Source organism: Siniperca chuatsi, linkage group LG20 (genome assembly GCF_020085105.1).
Source record: "Siniperca chuatsi isolate FFG_IHB_CAS linkage group LG20, ASM2008510v1, whole genome shotgun sequence".
Taxonomy (NCBI): Eukaryota; Metazoa; Chordata; class Actinopteri; order Centrarchiformes; family Sinipercidae; genus Siniperca; species Siniperca chuatsi.
This window is the reverse complement of record NC_058061.1, coordinates 25,729,612-25,753,842: the sequence shown is the minus strand read 5'-3', so window position 1 is coordinate 25,753,842 and position 24,231 is coordinate 25,729,612.

Below are 24,231 nucleotides of genomic sequence, written 5' to 3'. Positions count from 1 at the left end.
TTTTTACGGTTGGTCTGACCATTCCCTCTCTGTCTGTCAAGAGAACGGCGACAGGGCTGCAGGACTGGAGACCGGCAACAACTGAGACAGACAGGTGAGCCGGTGGAGCCAAGGAAACAAGAGGGTGCTGAAGCACAGCCACAGGATACTGCTGCTGCACAGGAACTGAGGACTGCTACAGCACAGGAACAGGAGACAGCTGCAGCTCAGGAACGGGGGACTGCTGCAGTTCAGCAGGAAAAGGTGTTGGTGTTGGAAAAGAGCTGCCTCTCTATACTCCCTACTAGGGGCACTCCTCCAACAACCTTGGAGGCACAGGAGAGTATAAAACAAATCATACAGTTCATCTTCAAAACATCCATTTACTGGGTCCATGGTCTCAGGCTAGAGGACAAGACATGAAGCACATGCCAACATAAAATAACAGTCTGGCAAGGAGTAAGTGGGAATGGTCCATTTATGGTGAGTAAGTTGGGTGTGGCAGTCAGGTGATGGGAAAGGAGGGAAAATTGATGGGAAAGGAGGGAAAGTCCAAGGGCATCTGGTGGATTAGGGGAGAGTGACAATGAATGTGTTTGAGGAAGTGGGAATGTGGCTGGAGGGAGGGATAGAGAGGCAAACTGTGACGCGGTCAAACACTACATAGCCACAAGGCCACACCTCCTACATTTGTTGCATTTTTTTAAATATGCTGGGAGGAAGGGTTCTAGTAGAATTTTGGGGTATAGTTATCCTTTAAACCTAACCACAGACAGGACTCAGAAGGCAAACCCGGATTCCTGTGTCAAAGTCCTGTGCTTTGTATGCCCACCATCCACCCTGACCGACTCCCTGCGACTCCTGTACAGTAGCTAAATGTTGTGCTTCATTCACTCCAATGAGTCTGTGAACATAATTTCAATTCAATTCAGTTTTATCGAGGAAGCAATTATGTTTGACAGATTAATTGTGAAAACAATTTAGTAATATATAAACTTAATTTCTAGATTTGTTTCAGGATGTTCTAGGTTTCTAGGACAGGTTTGTATGTTCCTGCAGTTGGAAAGGTTAATGGAGTCACCAAACATTTCTTTTTTTCTGACAGAGGAGCTTTGCAGGGAAGGTGTGTAGTGTTTCATTGTACCCCTCTGATCTCATCACCTGCCACATTGGTGCCCTGACCAACCATTTGGAGCTGTTAGTGCAGCAAAAAAGGCATGATCCCTCACCATCTTCCCAGATGTTGTATTGGATGAGACACCTGGCAGAGCAGGAAACATCACTGCCAAGAACAGAACTCTGATCTCTGCAGTGGTGTGCGGTCAGTTCTACCCCTGCACCACCACCACTTTGCCCCATCCTACAGTAACTACTTTAGGAGTTTTCTAAGTTAGACAAGAATAAATAGGACTCCAAAAGATGGTGGATTATAGTAGTCTAATTTTGTAATTGTATTTATAATGCTTATTGATCTAGTTTCATAGAAATAAATAGCCATCAAACTCTCAGCAAATCGTTACTGTGGAGAGAGGTGTTCTGGAGTTTACAGTCTCCTTTTTTGCTCTGCATGTCTCCTTTTCATTTAATAATTACATTCAACTCAACTCAGTTCAACTCAGAGACAATGAATACATACAACAACATGATGTTGTTGTTTCCTCATGTGTGAAAATTGCATCAAACAATCTGCCATTGTTTTTCAATCTGACATCGGACTAATTTGCCTAATCTTCATGGTTCTTCAAATGTAGTGGAAACAGGACTGCCTAAACATTTTTTAGTTCCTGAGTTTAGTTCTTCTGGTTCCATAATCCTGGAACAGTTTGATCTAAATTTGACTATTTTAGCAGCTAACTACCAGATGCTTGTGAGTTAGTTCTCAAAGTGGTTACTCCAGTCAACAATTTTACTAGCCCCAGCTAAAGTTTACCTGAGATATATTGTGATGTGAGTGAGCAGCAAAACTCATTGACACTGTTTCCATTGTAGCATTTTCTCATGGCCCAGGAACCATTTCAGTTACCTGCATGTTCATTGGAGGAACCAGCTTCTAAATTTAGTTCCTCTGTAATATGACTGCACACATGGGACTTTTAGTTCTTGAGTTTACTTTCTGTGGCTCCATAACTATTTGGTTGAAAAGAGGTCTACATAATTTTTTCAGCTCTTCCTAACTTCACTCCAGAACATTCACCTATTTTCCTCTCTCTTAATTTAATTTAAATTTGATTATTCCTCAGAATTAAAAATCTCTTCCCTCCTTCATTCTGTCTGTCTCTGCTCTCCAGCCTCCCGTCATTTGAATCTTTTGTCTTAACTTATCCATGCTCAAAACCTGTGTCTGATCTGTTTGTATGTGATAGGCAAGAGAAACACGCACACACACACAGCCAGGCATGCTGCTACTTTGGGGTTAGGAGGTGAGCAGGGTTCATGTGCAGGCCAGATGACAGTGTGAGATGGAGGGAGGGAGGGGGAGGACTGTTACGGCGTCTGCCTTTTACTTGTGTCAGCAAAAGGCCTATGGCAGAAATGCTGATTTTTGTTCACAGCCGGCATGGGGTATTTTGTTGATTCTTGCTTTGTTCAACTTGTCACACATGGAAATAATGCACTATAACAACAGTCTTGTTCTTCTGCTACCCTGCCACTCCTTTGTGATGTAGACTGTTTCAACTGGATCACTTTCTCCTTGAGAATTTTATAATTAACTTAACTGTGATATTTTTTTACGTTACTTTACATTTAATGTATATATGGAGTGGATTTCCTGGTTTAATTAAGGGTCCAGCTTTATGTTTCACTACTAATGATATGGATATTTTCAAAGTACAGGAAACATACCTAAAATTATTTTTGACATTGGAATCTTTTTGCTGCTGAGCTAAATGATTGTTTTAAATATGCAAATGGTAGATGATTACTTGTATCAACCAACAACTCCCCACAAGCTATACACAACACATGACACAGACACTACAATGATTCAGCAGTAACCATGGAAGCTAGAAATAAAATCTAGACAAAAAAGAATGTTTCTGCTTTTAAACTAAGCAAAATGTGATGCCTGACCCTCCATCTCCTTCCTCCTCATACCACCCTCCGTCTCCTTGACTCCATGAAAAACAGACAGAAAAAACATTTCTTGGTTACGCTCCATTTAGAGAACTTTATGGCTACAATCTAACCACTTTCAGCTATGTAAGGGACCCTCCTCCATTGACATTGGTGAAAAGGCACTAATATTTTCACACCTTTTACCTGTTAGTTTGTGATATTTTGACATAGCGCCCTCACAATATACATAAACTCTTCTATATGTAAAAATAGTATGTATTGTATTGAATGTCTAAAACTATATGTAAGAATAAAGCAAAATACAAGCACCAGTGATCATTTGAAAAAGTTAAAACAAAACTCCTCCTCTGTCTCTCTCTCTCTCTCTCTGTCAAACACACGCATACACACACACTTACACCATTCTACAAAGAAGACAAGATAGTTCTTTGAAGGTGACAATGAAAGATGGCCGATAGCAGAGCAAACACTAGGACTATGATTGATCATGGGAATACACAGAGCCAACAGAAAGTGAAACTGGATGATAAATGTGTTCGCACAAATGTGCATTTGTGGGTGTGGGTGGGTGGCTTTACATATATATGTGACCGTGTGTGTGTGTGTGTGTGTGTGTATGCAGGTCATGGCAACCTAACAATTAGAACCCTTCTCAGACACATTATCCTGTATCCAGGTGTATCCAGATTGTGTGTAAATCCAGCTGAGACAGTTCACACCTTATATCAGAATGTGTCCCTAGTGACCGCTGTTGGTCAGGTTTCACTTCGTTGCCCACTTTTGATTTGATCTGTGGGGTAGCTGCTAATGCTGTTAGGCCGCGCTTAGACCGACTTTGCTCTGCGTAAAAATACCCCAGCCCTTTCATTCATTTGACTGGAGCCAGTCTGGTGGCACAGCGGTTGTACCAGTGCAGAGTGATCAGACCAAAAAACACAGGGTCATCCGGCAAAAATGTTGATCCAGGCTCAACATTTGCTGCAACATCCAGCAATCACATAGTTTCATGTTTCACCAGTACCTGAAACAACACACACCCACCAACACAGCTTGTGTTGCTTTAAAACACATATCTAGCAGTGTTTGGTGTGTTTCTCTTTAAACCTTACCCTAATTAAAGAAAACTTATACAGGCTATTTAAGAAATCAGGTCACTATGGAATGATAACCAGGTGAATGTAAACCCACTGATACATCCACCCATGCTACATGCTGGCTATATATCCAGAGTATTATAATAAACCTGCTAGAGGGTGACCACTGTGGCTGTCCAACACTGCTGTTGGACCAATATAGTCCATTGTCAGAGTGATTCATATAATGTGGGACAAGGCTAGGGCTACTGCGGAGACAGACCACATACTCCCAGCCAAAAGAAGTGGTTTCACAAGATGTAGACACCATATCTGCACATTTACGGCTACACCACCAGCTTCAGATACACAATCTGAACAAAAGGACACAGTCACTGCAAGCCAGTTATGTGATTGGCTGTTCGCTCATTCAGACTAAAACAAAAGCCAATCACATAACTGGCTCTGCTCTGCTTTTCTTGACTGGCAGACAAACTTAGTGATGAAAAGTGGCATTTTGAAATGAAGCAGTAATTGGAAAAAATGAGATGAAATATAAACTGACTTTGGAAAAATTACATTTTGAAATAAAAACAGCTGGAAGGAAATAAAAATCACCTGCAATAAATTCCGATGTTGTGAAAATAAGCAGGATGAAGTAGTATTTCATAAGAATGAGCTGAGTTTTGAATATTGATTATTTCACAATATCATGGTTATATTATATATTTTGTCCATATTTATTCATATGATTGTTTATTTCATAATGTCTTATTTATTTAAGCATCAAAAAATTTGACAAAAACCTGTGACGCATTAATCCCACCATGAGCAAGCACTTGTGACAGTGGCAAGGAAAAATTTCCTTTAAGAGGCAGAAACCTCGAGCAGAACCAGACTCAATGGTGGGTGGCCATCCAGAGAGAGAGAGAGAGAGAGAGAGACAGAGAGGTTTTGAGAGAGAGAGAGAGAGAGCAATGCAAATACCAGTTTTGTAGTGTTAATATTAATAAATTAATAATAATAGGAATGACAGCTATTAGAAAAATAATGTCAGTATTAGTTACAGAGCCAATAACAGCAACTATAGTAGCAGTTGTCGAACAGGCACACGGGGGTAGCAGGTGGTCCACAACTACAGATCCAGTCTCTGCAGCTCTGGAGGCAGAAATACCTGCTGAAAGCAACAGAAGGAGAGAGGAGAGAAATGAGAAGGCACAGAACTACGGGAGAGAGAAGTTGTCGATTTAGTAACATGCACTAATGGGATAAAAATGCATACAGATGGAGAGGGAGAGAACGAGAGAGGAAAGAGGTACATCATGGGAAGTCTCCCGGCAGTCTAGGCCTATAGCAGTATAACTAAGGGATGGTTCAGGGCTCATCCAAGCCAGACCTAACTATAAGCTTTATCAAAGAAGAAAGTCTTAAGCCTACTCTTAAATGTGGAGATGATGTCTGCTTCCCGAACACCATTGGGATGTGATTCCACAGGAGAGGAGCTTGATAACTGAAGGTTCTGGCTCCCATTTTACTTTTGGAGACTCTAGGAACCACAAGTAAGCCTGCATCCTGGGAGCACAGTGTTCTAGTCGGGTAATAAGGTATTATGAGATCTTTAAGATATGATGTTGCCTGACCATTAAGAGCTTTGTAGGTGAGGAGAAGGATTTTAAATTCTATTCTGGATTTTACAGGGAGCCAGTGCAGAGAAGCTAACATTGGAGATATATGATCTCTTTTCCTAGTTCTTGTCAGTATACGTGCCGCAGCATTCCGGATCAACTGGAGAGTCTTAAGGAACTTATTCTTCGGGCAGTCTGATAATAAGGAATTGCAATAGTCCAACCTAGAAGTAACAAATGCATGCACTAGTTTTTCGGCATCATTTTGAGACAGGATGTGCCTGATTTTTGCAATGTTACGTAGGTGAAAAAAGGCAGTTCTTGAAGCTTGTTTCATATGGGAGTTAAAGGAATATCTTTAGATAATGTGTCTCTGAGGTGTTTGGGGCCAAGTACAATAACTTCAGTTTTGTCTGAGTTTAACATTAGAAAATTGCAGGTCATCCAGGTCTTTATGTCATTAAGGCATGCTTGAAGTTTAGCTAACTGGTTAGTTTCATCTGGCTTGATTGATAGATATAATTGGGTATCATCTGCATAACAATGAAAGTTTATGGTGTTTCCTAATAATATTGCCTACAGGAAGCATATATAAGGTGAAGAGAATCAGTCCAAGCACAGAACCTTGTGGAACTCCGTGATTAACTGTGGCTTGTACGGAGGACTCACCATTAACATGTACAAACTGAGATCGATCTGATAGATAGGATTTAAACCAGTTTAGTGCGGCTCCTTTAATGTCAATTACATGTTCCAGTCTCTTTAATAGGATGTGATGGTCAATGGTGTCGAACGCAGCACTATGATCTAACAAGACAAGTACAGAGACAAGTCCATTGTCTGATGCAATTAAAAGGTCATTTGTCATTTTCACCAGTGCTGTCTCTGTGCTATGATGCACTCTAAATCATGACTGAAAATCCTCAAATAAACTATTGTTATTTAGAAAGTCACACAACTGATTGCCGACTGCTTTCTCAAGGATCTTAGAGAGAAAGGGAAGATTAGATATAGGTCTATAGTTGGTTAAAACCCCTTGGATCAAGAGTAGGCGTTTTAAGAAGCGGTTTAATTACAGCTACTTTAAAGGATTGTGATACATAGTCTGTTAATAAAGACAGATTGATCATATCCAGTAAAGAAGTGCTAAGGGTAAAACGTCTTTAAGCAGCCTAGTTGGAATGGGGTCTAAGAGACAGGTTGATGGCTTAGATGAATGAATCGTCAAAGTTAGTTGAAGAAAGTCAATAGGAGCAAAGCAGTCAAAATATATATCAGGTTTTACAGTTGTTACTAAGGTTCCTGTGTTTGAAGATAAGTTGGTACCAGTTGAAGGCAGGACTTGATGAATTTTTTTCTCTAATAGTTAAAATTTTATTATTGAAGAAACTCATGAAGTCTTTACTACTGAGAGCTATAGGAATACATGGTTCAATAGAACTATGACTCTCTGTCAGCCTGGCTGCAGTGCTGAAAAGAAACCTGGGGTTGTTTTTATTTTCCTCTATTAAGTAGTAGGCTGCTCTGGCATTACGGAGGGCCTTCATTTATGTTTTAAGACAATCTTGCCAGACTAAACGAGATTCTTCCAGGTTGTTGGAATGCCATTTCCTTTCAAGTTTTCGTGATGTTTGCTTTAATTTGCGGGTTTGGGGGTTATATCACGGAGCTAACCTTCTTTGTTTTATTATCGTGTTTTTTAGAGGAGCAATAGAATCGAGTGTCGTTCGCATTGAGCCTGCAGCACTATCAGTCATAGGACTAATAATGATAATAATAGTAACAAGGCCAATAACAACAACTGTAGTAGCAGTTGCCGAGTTTTGGAGATATCGGCCGTAGAGATGTCTGCATTTTTTTAATACAATGGGACTATATGGAACTTGGCTTGTGGTGCTCAAAGCTAAAAAAAATACATTTGAAAACCAGCAATGTCTCTTTCCCAAAATCATGACCCGGTTACTCAAGATAATCTATAGATTTGTTGTGAGCAGTTTCATGTCGGAACTATCGGTAGAAAGAAAATAGTTCCTACACGAAACTGCTCACAACAAATCTGTAGCACTACAGACAAGAGAAAAATAATGAATTTTTGATTTTGGGGTGAACTGTCACTTTAAAATTTGAAATTTCTAGGCCTAATTCTAATTTCTTCCTCCTTACTTTTCCGTGTTTATTCATTCAGCTGGTGCACCTTGGTTGAACTGTAAGCTTACAGACTTGTTTTCTATCTTAACGCTCTCTGTCACCAGCTTGCCCTTCAGAACATGTAGCTAACTGTGTCACAGACATGCCAGGCTCCACCACACCGCACTCCTTCACCTGAGCACTGATTCCATGCACCTGTCACCCATCTCACACCTGAACATAATCAGCCACTCTACTCCTCCATAAAATCCAACTCCTCACCACAGTCTGTGTCCGGGCACGTTGGAATGAAGGACAGTACTCTTACTCCTGCCTCCATTACTTCACGGACTCACCCTCGACACAATACTACGACTCCAAACCTCGATCCAGACTCCTGTCATCTCCAGTTCCCCGAGTGTGTCTCTCCAGCTCCAACTCCTGTGTGTCTCCAGTCTCCCTAGTGTGTCGCTCCTGTTCTCGGTCCTGTGTATATCCACTCATCTCCAGAATCCTTCTGCCACCAGTATAAGGGACGGTATCTCTTTCATCCATTCATATCTCCTGTATTTGAAATAAACTCTCTCTTTATCCTCACCGTGTCTCCGGTTGATCTGTCTGTAACAAACTGCTGGTCTTTGTGGATTGCCATGAAGTTTGGTACACAAATTCAAGCACCCCTAGGATAAATTGTAATCACTTAAGTGATCTTCTGACTTATTTAGCGCCATCATCAGATCTAAATTTCCAAGTTGTCCAATTTATTCAACCTTTATTTAAATCTCGAGGAATTGGACGGGAACTGGAAACTTAAGCTACTCTGTGTTACATAAGCCCTGCCCTCAGGAAGGAATCTGCCTGAGTATCTGTTAATAGCTAGTTTCACCTGAAACTGACCTAATAGTTCCCAAGAAGGCCCAGTAATCAGTAATCAGGCCTATTGTTTTCTGGCTGCATCTACTTTATCACTGTTAAGTACCTGATTAGCATGTAATTAGCGTGACCAAGGTGATAATACACTCTGATAGACTTTGGGCAGATTAAATCTCAGACCACCATTTCTGTTCAAAGAGGGGTTCTCTTTTTTTCACAAAAAAGGCTTCCTTGACGCCCCGTTCAAACCAACTCTTCTCTCTACTTAGAATCTTTACCTCGCTGTCTTCAAATGTGTGGTTTGTAGCTTTTAGATGCACATGCACGGCGCTCTGTAATCCTGAGTTAGCGTGTCATCTGTGCTGATAAAGTCTTTTGTGAAGTGGCTGTTTGGTCTCGCCTATGTACCGTTCTTTGCAGTTTTCCTCACTGCACTGAATGGAGTAGACTACATTGCTCTGTTTCTGTGTGGGTAACTTGTCCTTAGGATGAACGAGTTTCTGTCTTAAAGTGTTGCCTGGTTTAAAGAAAACAGGAACATCGTGCTGTCTAAAGATCCTTTGTAGTTTTTCAGACAAGTCCAGATGAGGAATGGAGACACCATTCCTTCTTGGTTCTGTTACACTTTTGTCCTGTTTTTTGGCTCTTTTAACTTTGTTGATAGCCCAAGTAGGATAACCACAGGCTGAGAGTGCATTCTGGACATGCCTTTCCTCTTTCTTCTTACCCTCTGAGCCAGTTGGCACTTCTTGGGCTCTGTGTTGTAATGTCCGGATTACACCCAGCTTGTGCTGTAGTGGATGGTGTGAGTCAAAGAGCAAGTATTGATCCGTATGTGTTGGTTTCCTGTACACTTCTATCTGGAGCTTTCCGTCCCTTCCTCTGAGAGTAGAACAATCAAGAAAGGCCAAGCGGTTCTCTTTGGCGTCCTCACGCGTGAACTTGATGTTGGGGTCCACAGTATTAATATGCTCTGAGAACGCTTCCAAGTCTTGTTTCTTGATTTTCACAAAGGTGTCATCCACGTAGCGGTACCAATGACTTGGTGGTGTACCTGGGAACGAGGATAATGCCTTCTTCTCAAACTGTTCCATGTACAGGTTGGCCACAATGGGAGAGACCGGAGAGCCCATAGCACAGCTGTGAATCTGTCTGTAGAAGTGTCCCCGGAATTGGAAGTAGGTTTTGTTGAGATAGATGTCTAATAGTTTGCATATGTGTTCAGGTGTAAGCTTGGTCCTTTGCTGCAAGGTGGAGTCCTCCTGCAGTCTTCTCATCACCGCTGTCACTGCTTCTGAGGTTGGGATGCAAGTGAACAAGGACACAACATCATAAGAAACCATAACGTCATCTGGGTCCAACTGGAGATGTTTCACTTTGTCCACAAATTTCTGTGTGTTTTCCACATGATGTACTGTGTTCCCCACCAACGGAGCCAAGATTGTAGTCAAATGTTTGGCTATGTTGTATGTGATGGAATCTGTGCTGCACACGATAGGTCTGAGTGGAACATTCTCTTTGTGAATTTTGGGAAGGCCATAGATGCAAGGAATGGCTTCCCCAGGGTAATAGTCTGTAGTACAGAGGCCTGTCTATCACATCCTCCTTCTCAAGCTTCTGTAGACAGTCTATAACCTTCTTCTTGTAGCCATTGGTTGGATCTCAAGTTTTTGATATGTGGTCGTTGTTGACCTTGGTTTCATAATCGGCTGTGTTCAGAATCACAGTGCAGCGACCCTTGTCTGCTGGTAGAATGTTTATGCTGTGATCCTTCTGCAGTGCTGAGAGTGCCCTCCTCTCTTCGGATGTAATGTTGGAAGGAGGCGGTTTGGCACTCTTTAGTGTTGCTGTTACACGTAGCCTCAGGTCTGCAGCCTCTGCTTCTGTCATCTTGTTCTTCCTAATGGCTGTTTTTGTGGCTGTGATGTAGTCCACTGTAGGGATGTGGTTGGATGTAACTGAAAAGTTGAGCCCTTTGGAGAGCACATCTTTTTACGCCTGTGTCAGGATGCGGTCTGATAGAACGCTCCTGGACGAATGAGGGACTACACCGTCTTATTTTGAAGAATTTTGAGCAGAAAACCGTGGATCTGGTTCAGGAACTCGAAAACACAGCCAGGAAATTAGCAGACCACAGGAACCATCTCTGTTTTAATCTAAGATGCAGGCAGAGCAAAATTATTCCCAAGAGCCTACAGATTAAACCACCAGTAAAAGGACACAGAGCAGAGAAGATTTGGAGAAGAAACCTGACCCATATGCTTAGTGAAAGGATCAGGGAAAACAACTTAAGAATAGACAATTTGAAGAACAGAATAGAATTTTTGCAGAAGAAGTTAACAAGCATTGTCCCAGAAGAAATCCTCAAGAGAGTGATGGATTTTACACAGGTAGCACAGGGTGCACAACATAGGAAGAGCAAGGAGCGGCAAATTAAGAAATTTAACATCCTTTTGAACAAGAAGAATCTAGGAAAGGACCAGCACAACAGGAGATCAGAGACTGAACAAAGGGAGACCGCATCCTGACTGGGCCTTCTTGGGAACTATTAGGTCAGTTTCAGGTGAAACTAGCTATTAACAGATACTCAGGCAGATTCCTTCCTGAGGGCAGGGCTTATGTAACACAGAGTAGCTTAAATTTCCAGTTCCCGTCCAATTTTTTTCACAATTGAGAATGACTTCCGGATGGGAGCCGAAATGTCTTGATTCTGAAAACAGTGTCCAGATGACTACAACTGAAACCTTTTCTACGATAGAACACTCCTGGACAAATGAGGGACTACACCGTCTTTGTAATCATAGTTTTAAATTAACCTATAGGTACAAATGTATTAAGTTTTAGTGTGTGTTGTAAAATGTTATAAAACTAAAAGCAGTTTCCCAAATTTAGTGTTTGTACGTGCGACATGGAGCGTCAACCAATCACTAGATCGAGCCAAATAATGACTATAGGACCAGTTTACAGTTTTTTCCAGTTGCTAACAAGCATTGTTCAATACTTAAAACCACATTTTCAAAACTCTTGAAGCACACAGTCACAGTCACACAGTCAGCAAAACAGAAGTCAATGCAGACCAAACTGTGAACCATTTTTCATTGCTTTCAGACAAAATGCATTCAGTGACCACACTTTTCAAAATTCAGGAACTCTTTTCCCATTTGTACTCCACAACATGCAAAACACTATGTATTTTCAGCACATTTTTCTAATGCTAACACACTGCATTCAAAATGATTACAAACACATTCAAAACAGAATGATGGCAAATTCCAAGCATTTATGCAGTAATTATTTTAAAATACTGAAAGTATACTAAAATACTGGAGGCAATGAATGCGGGGTGTGGAGACATTTCTCCTGAAGGCTGCCAGGGATGGATCAGACATCCCAGGAGGAACTTTCCAAGATGCCGGAGACAACATCAGATGTGATGTTGATGAGAACAGAGAGAGCAGACTAGAACCATCACTGTAATTTACTATAACGAACAACTACACATGTTGTTGCAGTAATGTGTAGAAAGTATTTTATTTATTCTTTTTTATTATCATTGCAGCCCTGGAGTTTTTTCACCTCTTTTTTCATCTTTTGGTTATAATTTTCAAGTACTATATTCATATAAAAAAATTAAATTTTGATTAATTTCTGATTCATTCGTGTTACAAATGCTTTAAATAAAGTGAAATTGTGTTACAGTATTTATGTGGAAAATCACTGAAACTTTAAAAAAGAAAAGTTCATCAATCATGTAATGCTCCCTGTTGTTAGTGTTTTTTAGGTCAGTGTGTTGTGAATGAAATGTGTGTTTTCTGAATGAGAAATGTTGCCAGTGTTATGTTGGTCTGAGTGAGTTTTGTAGGTGAGATTAACTGTTTGGCCAACATTCATGCTGGTAATGCAGACTGTGTGAAGAGTTTTGAAAATGTGGTTTCAGTATTGAACAATGCTTGTTAGCAACTGGAAAAAACTGTAATAAGGAGGTGATATATTGTGGCAAGTTGCCATTAGGGGCTTTATAAATAAATCGAAACCAATGCCTGTCACATCTTACTGTTAGAGATGCCCATCCAACCTTTTCAGACAATGATGAGTAGAATAACTGTCACCGGTTGATAAATCTTAGGGTGGAGTGATAAACTGAATCTATAGATAACATCACCATAGTCCAAGACAGACAAGAAGGCGGCCTCAGTTATCCGCTTCCTGCTGAACACTCGAAAACTAGCTCTGTTTCTCTACAAATATCCAATTTTTTGTCATAGCTTGTGTCAATGTGAAATTTAAATGATCTTTGTACTCTGAAACCCTCTCAATACTTTGTCCATTCATAGTGGTAATATGCGAACTATTGTCCACAATATCTCTGGCTCTAGAAAACAACATGTATTTAGTCTTGCTTGCATTCCGGGCTAATTTCAAATTAAAAGGTACAGTGTGAGTGTGCAGTTTTTCAAAACAATACAGAACTGTATGATCCGCATAAAGATGGGCATTATTACAATTTGTTATAAAGGATGTAATACTGTTAATATAAATTGTGAACAAGACAGGACCAACACCAACACTGAACCTTGTGGAACCCCCTTTGACAGTGGTAGAAATATTGAACGTCATTTCCCAAAATCACACATTGCTGTCTATGAGACAGGTAGTCCTGAAACCATTTACAGGACTTATAATCAAAACCAATATCATGTAGACTTTGTAGGAGCATAGCATGATCAACAGTGTCAAATGCTTTTGATAAATCAACAAAGAGGGCAGCACAATATTTCCCTTCATCAACAGCAGATACAATACAATGTATAACAAGTAATAGCAGTGACAGTACTGTGTTTGGCTCTGAAACCAGATTGGAGTGGACATCAAACCGAATTTCTTGAGAGGAACAATTTGACTAATGACTCCAGGACTTTATCAAGACAGGACAGTTTGGAAATTGGCCAATAGTTATGAAGATCACTTTTATCAACACCCCTATGCACTGGGACTACATGTGCAGATTTCCAGACCTGAGGGAAAACTCCAGTAGAAATGGAGAGGGAAATGAGATATGTAATTTGTTCAACAATATTTGGGGAGTTTTAAAAGTAAGGGTGTAGTTTATCCTCTCCAGTTGCTTTCCTGCAGTTGACAGCTCGAAGGGCCTCCTTAACAACAGAGGAGGTGAAGGCCTGTAGGGTGAACTGAGAGGTACGGTTTGAGGAAGGCATATAAGCCAAAGGCTTACTATTAAGAGCTGATCCTGAGTACACCATATCAAACTGATTTCAGGCTAGAGGACAGTGGTCACTAAGGCCAAGCGCAAAAACTCCAGAAGCAGTAATTATGTCCCTCCTATTAGACAGAATCAAATCAATCAAGGTTGATTGTGAAGGATCCTTTAAATTCGGTCTGGTCGGCTCATCAATTAGCTATGACAGATTGAAATTGTCACACATCTCTTTTAAACTATTTGAGTCATTTACTAGCCAGTTTAGATTAAAGTCACCTAGTTCCAGCATCTCTGAGTTACTGTACTGAGCAAGTCTGCTAGTTTATTAATTGCACTAGAGACAGCTGAGGGTGGTCTGCATACACCCACCACATGATGATGATAGCAATTAAAACACTATCCGGGCCAGAACCCTACCTCTACTCTCAACTTCAAATCTGAACCAGCATAGACTTTTTAAGATAGCTCTTCTCAATGTATGATCTCTCTCTAACAAAATGTTTATTTTAAATTAATATTATGTATCTCTTATACTGATTTTGATTTTATGTTCTTAACAAAATCCTGGTTATGTCCTGGTGATCACAGTCAGCTGGCTGAATCTTGCCCTCCAGATTATGACTGCTTTAGCCGACATAGGGTTTGTGGTTGAGGTGGGGGCCTTGTTACTGTCTATAGGAAGCATTTAAAGTGTAACCTCATAGCTTGCAATGATTTTTCCTCCTATGAAGTGCTCATGTTTAAACTTGGTGGCCCCCTCCCGGTCATATTTGCTATTATTTATCACCCCCCTAAACCAGCTGGATCCTTCTTCTTGGAGTATTTATCCAGTCTTGTTTTAAATTATGATAGAATTGTTCTTTGTGGTGATTTTAATATTCATGTTGATAACTCCTCTAATGCCCTTGCTGCTGAGTTTTTAAATATCACTAACTCTTTTAACTTACAATAACATGTGTCTGGCCAAACTCATTCCCATGGCCACACCTTAGAAATAGTCTTTACTTTGGGCCTGAAAACTCTGGAGATCAGGGACATGTTTGTATCCGATCACCTATGCATTGTTTTTAACTGTGAAGTACAGGCTGCTAGTACTGTCTTATCCCGCTCGAAGTACACACGTGTCCTTAATGGGCATAGTGCCTGTACACTGTTCAATTCTCCTGGGAATGTAATGAATTGGCGCTATATAAATAAAATTGAATTGAAAAAGTTTATTTTGCACTTTGCTGGTAAGGTGGAGTTAATAAGATCTGATATCACCCCCAACCCTGCCTTTTTAGATGTGGATCACCCGCTCGGGGATTCTTTGAGCAATTTTCTGCTGTTACTCTGCCTGAACTTGCAGACGTCATATCTCTTATGAGGGTATCCTCCAGCCCTCTGGACAAAATCCGTACTAGGTTTTTATTGGAAGTTATGGATTGTCTTGCGCCCCTTTTGCTAATTATTTTTAACTGGCTGCATCCCAGATTACTTTAAAACTGCTTGTGTCCAGCCAGTCCTAAAAAAACCTGGGCTTGATCCCACCCTCCTGGATAACTATCGTCCAATCTCCAAACTGCCTTTTATTTAGAAGATTCTCGAAAAACTTCTATCTAAGCAGCTTCTTGCTGCTGTGGAAAACAATAATCCCTTTGAAAAGTTCCAATCTGGCTTTCGTCAACACCACAGCACTGAGACAGCCCTTCTCAAAGTCACTAATGACCTATTAATGAATGCAGACACAGGCATGTGTTCAATTCTTGTGCTGCTGGAGTTAAGTGCTGCCTTTGACACAATTAATCATGTCATTCGTCATTCTTGTCTTCAAGATAGACCAAGGCACTGGGTGGGCATATCTGGCACTGCACTAGACTGGTTCTCATCTTATCTGTCCAATAGGAAATTATGTGTCAGCATTAATAACTTCATGTCATCCTTTTCCCATATCAAGGTTCAATTCTGGGACCAATACTGTTTTCCTTATACATGCTTCCCTTGGGTGATGTCATCCGCAGACCAATCTTGGTTGATAGCAATTTATGTTTTGAACAACATATCACTAAGCTTGTCCAATCATGTTTTTATCACCTCAGAAACATTTCAAAAATACGATCTATTTTAAATCTTAGTGATGCAGAAACTGTTTGCAGAAACATGCTTTTATCTCCTCACACACATTATTGTAACAGCCTGTTCACTTGTCTTAATCATAAAACTGACACAACTGCAGACTGTGCAAAACTCAGCTGCTAGGCTGTTAACCAGAACCAAGAAGTACAAACACATCGCACCTGCTTTAGATTCTTTAAATTGGCTTCCTGTTTGTTTTAGGATTGATTTTAAGATCTTATTGATTACTTTTAAGGCTCTTCATGGCCTGGCTCCAGAATATATTTTAGACCTTGTACTCCCTTATGAACCTTCACGTAGTTTGAGATCTTCAGGCAGGGGTCTTCTGTCTGTTCCTGAGTTCAGGATGAAAACTAAGGGGGCTTTTGCTATCAGGACCCCAAGGCTCTGGAACAACCGAAGAAATTAGGTTGTCTGAGCAAATGGACTGTACTTATATAGCGCCTTTCTAGTCTTTCTGACTACTCAAAGCGCTTCAACTACATATCACATTCAACCCATTCATACACATTCATACACTGATGGCAATTGCTCATCAGTTAGATACTAATCATTCACAAGGACACTTCGACACTTCGACACTTCAGCGGTTCGATTGGGGATGGAAGGGCCGATCAGTCATCTCTCAAAGCAACATACATCCCTGGGTTGCTGAACAGTGGAGCGGACCTTCTCTCAAGGGGGTTTCCCGTGATGAGAGAGTGGAGACTCCACCCAGATGTAGTGGAGCAGCTTTGGAAACGGTTTGGCAAGGCCGCCGCAGATCTCTTTGCCTCAAAAGAAAACACACGCTGTCGTATGTTCTTCTCGCGTTGGCCCATCTGGGCGACTGTGGCTTAGTAACCAAACCTTAGCGGTAGAGCGGGTTGTCCACCAATCGGAAGGTCAGCGGTTCGATCCTGACTTCCCCCAGCCCACATGTCAAAGTGTCCCTGAAGGGGCACTTGAAAGGCCTGTGCCTTCGATGTCTGAATGATTTACTTCCTTTGAACTGAATGTGGATGAATGTGATAGGTAGTTGAAGTCGGAAAAGACTAGAAAGGCGCTATATAAGTACAGTCCATTTACCACTTACCATTTACCATCTGTGGCCTGTGTTTCCTCCAGTTGCATAAATCCAAACCACACTGGGTTTATCAATGATTGTGATCGCCCCTCACTGACCCAGGAAGTAGAAGTACTGGCCCAGGAAGAAGTGGTTCGCTGAGACTCTGGCACTGAACAGGAGACCCTGGTGCCTCCTTGTGCGCAGAGACCTGCTATCTCAGGCTCAGGGGCAGATTTGGCAACCGTGCCCGGAAATTTGGGATCTGTGGGTCTGGCCCGTAAAAGGGAGAAACTGATGGCCACAGGATTACCTGCTAATGTTATTGACACAATACAGAGTGCCAGAGCGGCATCCACACAGGGGCTATATACACTTAAGTGGCGTATGTTTGAGCCTTGGTGTGAGAAAAAGAGGGTCTTTCCTTTCCAGAGCTCTGTTCTTTCAGGAATTACTAGAAAAAGGTCTTTCCTTTTCCTTTTCTGTCAGCTATCTCTGCATGCCATATGGGATTTCAGGGGAGGTCCCAAGGTTCTCATCCTCTGGTGATACGTTTTAGTGCGTATTATGAAAGAGGCCGGTGCATAAAACCATGGTCCCTCAATGGGACCTATCTCTGGTTTTAGCCCTTCGAACCATTACAATCTACTGGTATCGATATGCTCTTGCATCAGACTGCATTTTTATTGGCTCTGTGCTCAGCAAAGTGCATAGGAGACATACATGTGCTCTCTGTCGATGGACGTCACAGTTACTTCTGTGCCAGGGCCAGATCTTCTCAGTCTACCTGCAGGGGTGTATGAGAGCATGATGCAAGATCCCCATACTTATGTGTTGTATCGACCGAAAGAGAAATGGAAGTTATGAATATAACCAATGTTCCCAAGGGAGGGAAACAAGGTACGACATAGGTCAGCCCCTAACCTCCTTTTTTAACTCGGTGAAGTGCAGTTTAGATTGAAGAGGCGAGACTTCCCTTTGGCCTTTACAGGCGTATTGAAGGAGTTTCTTCAGGTTGGTCCTGGAAGGATGCAATCCCCATACTTATGTGTTGTACCTCGTTTCCCTCCCTCAGGGAACATTAGTTATTTTCATAACCTCCAGTTCCTGAACTAGCTGTAGTGCTGTTAGCAATACAATCACAAAGACTCACAAAGTTAACAGAATCAAAAATGTTCTTGCTTTTCATGGCTGTTCATCATTCATGATCACTGCTGGTGTTGCTGGAAGAAGCTTCTCAGGAAATGTTGCGTTCACCTGTTTGAATCAAAAGAAGCAGCATTGTTTTAAATACTGTAAACACGAGATTTGATGGTGGACCTTACAAGATTCTCCAACAGGATTACTGGCTAGTTACTGAGCACTGAATATCATTCACAGTAAAATATATGAAGAGTGTTATAACATATACAGTACAGTGCCATGACACTAAGACAAATGAAGAATGTAGCTGCTGTTGTAAAGAGTCTGCTGCCAAACAGAGTTAAATAACTTCAAGTTATAAGCCTCCATTATGACTTCACACTGAGTATTTATTTAGTAGAAATATCTGGCTACCACTGCTCCACTGTTGTGTGCATGTGCATGTGTGCGTGTTATCGCTGCCTCCTGGATGACCTCTTTAAGTCATTTGTGTCACCCTCACCTTGGCCTTAAGTTGTAACTCCCCTGGTATCCTAAGTATTCCCTGAACCTGGGAATAGCTGTTACTGGAAGTACAGACTAACTGAGACTAAAGAATAGACTGCCTGCCTCTGGCATGCCTCCTGCATGCCACCAGAGTCCATGACAGAGTTCAGAGCTGTGCTGAACTTTTGAACTTGGTGAAGTATGTTTGAGGGCAATAGGCAGCCAGAAAAATCTGCACACTGTAATCCCTGTGGACTTTGACAGCAGTGAAACAGAGAGGATTTCCCCATGTGAAACCAAGAGAACTACTCTTGTTCCACTGAGATCTCAGGACAATGTGGTGTAAATGTCTAAGCCTATCCTGTACAAACCATGTCAGCACCATTAAAATACTTAGAATAGATCAAGATGATGCTCTCATGTTTTTTCCTAGACAACAAGGTAGTATAGTTCTCAGATAGTAATATAACTAATAACCACTAATATTCAACATATCCTTACAGCAGTTGTGTACGTATCTTATGAAAACCCAAATTTTCACATCATATGAATTTCCGTTTTCAGAAAATAACAAAATAAGTTTTTGTAAGGCTTTCACTAATGATGCTTTAAGAAACCACCCTGGTTAATTCCACATGGGGGGCAATGCAAATTCCACCTAGAATTTTAAAATAATAGTGATGTATTGGTAATGGTAATATTAATCTATTAAAGTAATAATATAGGAATGATAGTGATTGGAATAGAAATAATAATGATAATAATAGTATAGTATCAGACAAATAATAACAATTGTAGTAGCAGTTGTTGAGCAGGAACACGGGGGCAGCAGGTGGCCCACAATCACAGATCCAGACTCTGCAGCTCTGGAGGTAGAACGAGCAGCATGAGAAAGGAGAGAGATGAGAAAGCACAAAACTACAGGAAAGAGAAGATGTAGTGTTAGTCACATGCATTAATGGGAAGTCTCCCGGCAGTCTAGGCCTATAGCAGCATAACTAAGGGATGGTTCAGGAGACACCTGAGCCAGCCCTAACTATAAGCTTTATCAAAGAGGAAAGTCTTAAGCCTACTCTTAAATGTGGAGATGGTGTCTGCCTCCCAAACCCAAACTGGGATCTGATTCCACAGGAGAGGAGCTTGATAACTGAAGGCTCAGGCCCCATTCTACTTTTGGAGACTCTAGGAACCACAAGTAAGCCTGAATTCTGGGAGCGCAGTGTTCTAGTCGGGTAATAAGGTATTATGAGATACGATGGTGCCTGACCATTAAGAGCTTTGTAGGTGAGATTAATTCTATTCTGGATTTTACAGGGAGCCAGTGCAGAGAAGCTAATATTGGAGAAATATGATCTCTTTTCCTAGTTCTTGTCAGTACACGTGCCACAACATTCTGGATCAACTGGAGATCATTAAGGTACTTATTCGGGCAACCTGATAATAAGGAATTGCAATAATCCAGCCTAGAAGTAATACATGCATGGACTAGTTTTTCAGCATCATTTTAAGACAGGATGTGGCTGATTTTTTAAAATGTTATGTAGGTGAAAGAATGCAGTCCTTGAAGTTTGTTTCATATGGGAGTTAAAGGAAAAATCCTGATCAAAGATAACGCCCTACGGTGCTGGAGGCCAGGGCAATGCCATTTGGAGTAACTATATCTTTATATAATGTGTCTTGGAGGTGTTTGCCAAGTACAATAACTTCAGTTTGTCAGAGTTTAACATCAGAAAATTGCAGGTCATCCAGGTTTTTATGTCCTCAAGGCATACTTGAAATTTAGCTAACTGATTAGTTTCATCTGGCTTGATTGATAGATATAATTGGTATCATCTGCATAACATTGAAAGTTTATGGAGTGTTTTCTAATAATATTGCCTAAAGGAAGCATATATATAAGGTGAATAGAATTTGTCCAAGCACAGAACCTTGTGTAACTCCGTGACTAACTTTGGAGTGCATGGATGGTTCATCGTTAACGTGTGCAAACTGAGATCGATCTGATAGATAGGATTTAAACCAGCTTGATGCAGTTCCTTTAATGTTAATTAAACGTGCCAGTCCCTGTAATAGGATGTGATGGTCAATGGTGTCGAATGCAGCACTATGATCTAACAAGACAAGTACAGAGACAAGTCCATTGTCTGATGCAATTAAAAGGTAATTTGTAATTTTCACCAGTGCTATGATGCACTCTAAATCCTGAATGAAAATCCTCTAATAAACTATTTTTATTTAGAAAGTCACACAACTGATTGGCGACTGCTTTCTCAAGGATCTTAGAGAGAAAGGGAAGGTTAGATATAGGTCTATAGTTGGCTAAAACCCCTGGATCAAGAGTGGGCTTTTTAAGAAGAGCTTTAATTACAGCTATTTTAAAAGACTGTGTGACAAAAGCCTATCGGATCTAATAATGAGATAAACATAGTACTAAAGCTATCGTAGAAAAGGTTTCAGTCGTAGTCATCTGGACACTGTTTTCAGAATCAAGACGTTTCGGCTCCCATCCGGAAGTCATTCTCAATTGTGAAAAAATTGGACGGGAACTGGAAATTTAAGCTACTCTGGGTTACATAAGCCCTGCCCTCAGGAGGGAATCTGCCTGAGTATCTGTTAATAGCTAGTTTCACCTGAAACTGACCTAATAGTTACAAGATGGCCCAGTAATCAGTAATCAGGCCTATTGTTCTCTGGCTACATCTACTTCATCACTGTTAAGTGCCTGATTAGCATGTGATAGGCGTGACCAAGGTGATAATACACTCAGAAAAGGTTTCAGTCGTAGTCATCTGGACACTGTTTTCAGAATCAAGACGTTTCGGCTCCCATCCGGAAGTCATTCTCAATTGTGAAAAAAGTACTAAAGCTATCATTTTCAATGTTCACATGAATATTGAAATCACCTACAATAATTACTTTGTCTGTTTTAAAGACTAAACTTAAAACTAAAAACTAAAAGAATTCATATAAAAACTCTGAGAATTCAGATAAAAATTCAGAATAAGGACCAAGAGCGTAGTACACTATAAATAAATACAATTGGCTGTTGTGTTTTCCAGGTTTGGTGTGACAGACTAAGAACAAGGCTTTTGAATTAATTATAATTTAAATTAGGTTTAGGGTTGATTAATAGGCTTGAGTCGAAGATGGCTGCAACTCCATCACCTCGGCAGGTGCCTCGAGGAATGTGAGTATTAATATGAGTGGGTGGAGCGGATTCATTTAGGCTAACATATTCTTCAAGACCCAGCCAGGTTTCAGTAAGACAAAATAAGTCAATATGATACTCTGATATTAATTTGTTCACTAGCACAGCTTTAGATGACAAAGATCTGATATTTAAGTCCACATTTAAGTCCTATTTTGTTGTGCCATTTCAACTGTGGTAATTTTGTTTAGATTTTTATGTATAACTCCTCTTCTGTTAACTTTTGATTTTATTAATTTAAGTGGTCATGGTTTTGGTCCATTAATAAACTCGGCCAGATTTCTAGATATGAGAGCTGCTCCATCCAAAGTGGGATGAATGCTGCCTCTCCTAATCAGACCAGGTCTTCCCCAGAAAATCCGCCAATTATCTTCAAAGCCCGATTGGCGTAAACGGGAGTCGTTACCACTGTGAACAACAATCTTACTGTATTTACGCTTATAATTAGCCAGCAGTTTTAATAGGGTTCAACATCGCCCGCTCTGGCCCCAGGAATACATTTGCATAAGAAATAACTGCACAAACTGTATTTTAGTTAGATTTAGTTAATTTTTATGTGTAGTAGCATTTGTGGTGTTTTTTGTACACTGTAGCTGCTTCTCTGCTGGAACTGAATGAAGGCCTGTGCTGTTCAAGAAACATACAGTAAAGCTTGTAGTTTGGCTAGTTTGTTTATGCAAACAAGAAATTAGGCAAACAGAACACCAATTTAAAGATCTAGGAGGTGCCGAGAGATAGAATAGTGAGGGGTGCGAAGTGTAAGCAGAAATCCAGATCTTTATAAAATTAAACTTAACTCAAGATCCAATTATTCGCATGTTCTGGAGCTTTTGATTGTGTCACACGGCCTTCATCAACAGTTAGAAATGCCTATTTATCAGATGCTTATTTTTCTGTGTTATGTGTACAATAACTAGATAGTTCAAGTTTTTGCTGATGTTGTGGTAGGGTGAGATCATTGCATCTAGTGCACTGCTGCTCATCTTACAGTACCAGGAAAACAAGCCCTTTCTATCATTTCTCATATCTGTGGTGACACCTGACCTGTGGGTTTCTTCAAAAGTGTACAAACTTTGGCTGGCTGTTTGATTGGCTGAATACCAACTCATGACATCGATGGTCACACTGTATTTCTGTGATAAGAGGGTGAATGAGAACATGTTTTTGAATGACAGAAGCGGGTCATTGTGATCTACAGCAGCAGCTTCCTGACACCAACCAGCTGTCAGTCTTATAGTCTGCCAAGGTTTAAAGGACCACATCAAGATTTTAGCTCATTACTTCAAATTATATATTACATACATTACTGCTGATTAATAACTTTTCAGATCATACCAGTTGCCTTTATGTTGTTGTCTAACTCACATTATCATCATGTGGTAATAGTTGCCAGCAAACAGTTTGAAAATGTTTCCTTGGTGGTGCATTCATGGAAAATGTGACATATAAAGACTTAAAAAAATACAAGTTTTGGATGTTGAGAAGCATTTCATTTAAAGGGGTACTCCACCAATTTTACACATGAAGCTCCGTTTGCTTATTATGGCGAGTACAACACATCCCATAAAAGTATTAAAACTTCTTCTGTGGTTCATGAGATGCTTCATCAACTGAAAAAAATAACACTGATGATGTCATGATGATGTCATCAGAGTGATCTTCACTTAAGATTGGAGATTATGAAATGTTTAACGGAAAGCCTGCATTACAAACTGGAGGTGTGGAAAATGAAATGCATGGGTGTTTACCAGGCAGGGAGAGTAATGATGCCGTCAAACTTCCTGTACTGAACGGTTCGGGACAAATGCACATGCTGTTACACCCCTAATATACATTCAAGAATGAATTTCACGCTTCAGAGACGTGAAATGCTCCAGTAAAAATAGACCCTTTGTGTAAAGACAGTGAAGCAGTGAAAAGAGTCATGAGTGAAACCCAGCTGTCATGCAACCAGTGGACATTGGCACAGTGACTGGAATGGCAGCAGATTTTCAGCATCCAGTGGATAATGGGGGTCCTGCTGACCAGTTTATGGTATGTTTTTCATCTGTGGTTCAGGGCTCTCAGTCAAACAGCTAGATATAAACAGCACCAAATGCTCAGCATTGTACAAAGCAATCCACAGGTATATCTGGTTTTGCAATGACCCCTGGGTGGCTTCCCAGTCTTCTTTCTGTAATCCACTACAGTGGAGATGGTAGTGGATTACAGACCACTTGCTTGCTGTAGATTTGTCCACAGCACAAACTACAGTGTTGGAG